This window comes from Nannospalax galili, unplaced genomic scaffold (genome assembly GCF_000622305.1).
Source record: "Nannospalax galili isolate Female #2095 unplaced genomic scaffold, S.galili_v1.0 scaffold559, whole genome shotgun sequence".
In the NCBI taxonomy this organism is placed as follows: Eukaryota; Metazoa; Chordata; class Mammalia; order Rodentia; family Spalacidae; genus Nannospalax; species Nannospalax galili.
The window spans coordinates 2,901,193-2,903,222 of NW_008343479.1; positions in this window are offsets into that span (position 1 = coordinate 2,901,193).

A 2,030-nucleotide genomic window follows, 5' to 3' on the forward strand; every position below is an offset into this window, starting at 1 on the left:
TTGTTTTAGCTAAAAATTTCAAGCACTATTTGAACAGGATTAGAGAAGGTGGACATCCTTGTCTTGTTCCTGTTTAAGAGGAAATAACTTGAATTTTTCTTTATTTAGTAGAATGTTCATTGTTGGGTTGTGGTAGAGATGGTCAGTAGTTCAGAATGCTTCTTGCTCTGCCAGGGGAGCCAAGTTAAGTTGCTAGCACTTGTTACAGGCTGTTAACTCCAGCTCTAGGAGATCTGATGCCTTCTGGCCTCTTTTAGCTCCAGTATACGCCTGTCATTCACTTACACAGGGATACATGCATACATGTAAATGAAAGGAATAGAAAGAAGAAAAAATATGGAAAAAAAGAACAAATTCTGCACGAAATTGTCAAGAGATCTAGAAAGTAAGGATATTTCCAAGCTTATCCTATGAGATCAGGATTACTCTGATATTAAACTTAGACAAAGACATTACATGAAATGAAAAAAGTGTGTGTATACTATATAAAGTGTGTATATAATATACAGTGTATATATTTATATTTAAGGTAAAAGTCTTTATGTGTTCATAGTGTACATATGATTAAAATTCAGGGTTCTAGGATTTTATGCCATCTGGACTATCATCTGTTTTTATCTTTAACATAGCAAAGATATTTTGAAGAATGTCAAAGATGACAAAATATTACATCATCCATCTTCCTGCTTCAGAATGGGGCCAGAATCATATGGCTCATGGGATCCCATTTACTCTGCCTGACTAATCAGAAACCACTTACTCAGTTGCCATCTTCTCATTCTAGCTGGGATGCACTGCTAGAGAGCATCCAGTAGCCTGGAAGTTAGTCACTCCCCACCCACTCATTCTCCATCTTCCTCTGGGACAAGTCTGGGAATGTGCTGCTCATGGACTTCCATTTACCCAGTCTAGTTAGTTAGAACTTGCCCACTTCATCCCCATCTTCCCCATTTGGCACAAAGCCCAGAAACAGTAGCTTGTGGGTTCCAGCACACCCTAGTGAGCTAGTCAGACAACAGCCCACTTGATCACCATCTTCTGGCTTCTGAACTAGGCTGGGAACATGCTGCTGAAGAGTTCCTGACCAGACCTAAAAAGCTTTACTGCAGTTCCTAACTAGCCTGGTGCACTAGCTAGAACCAGTTTACCCTGCTGCCATCTCCACACTCACAGTTCAACTCCATACTCACAGTCCTAGCAGTGATTGCTCAACTTACATGTGGACCAGCCTAGGACCTTTCTGACCCCCCAATTAAAAAAAAAATCAAAAGTTAGAACCAGAAACACAGACCAACTGTTAATAATTGATCAAAAAACAGCCAAGCTGCAACAACAATAAAAAATAAAACCAAACTTAAAATCAAAAGCAGACTAGAATTTCATAACAGACATACAACCTACAAAGACATCCATATGCCCAGGTTACAATGTAAAAACAGAAATAATAAAGAAAACCAAGATAATATGTTCCCAATAAATCCTGTAGAAGTTTTCTACAATAAAAACTACCCAGAGGAAACTCAGAATACAGAACTTAAAAGAAAAATTATAAATATGATCAAAGAATTCAAGGATATTAAGGAATATGAAAACAAACAACTTAAATAATTAAGTGAAGTTCATGCTTCCAAGTGAAGCCAGACATGGTCGAGCAGGACCATTGACTTATCTTCACATAGATGGAACTGGTAAAAGGAGCCAGGAGCGCCTCCCAAGCTCATGTGACCCCTGAGGAACAGATCCTCAAATGACCTTAAGTGTAAAAATAAATGGCTGGGGGTGCCGACAACACAGCAGACAGTAGCAGGGATATCAGAGTATAAGGGCTCTAGTGGGGGGAGGGAGGCTATGGGAGGGGGCTACCTGGGAAGTGTGTGTATAAATAAAAAAAAAAATCTTCAAAGCATAAAAATTTGCTCCTTAATAATTGTTGTATGTGAAAAACATTACCATTGAAATCTACCTGATGATTTTATATCCATGCTCAGATGCCAAGGAGCTCAGAAAGTAACCAACTGTGACTAGTAATA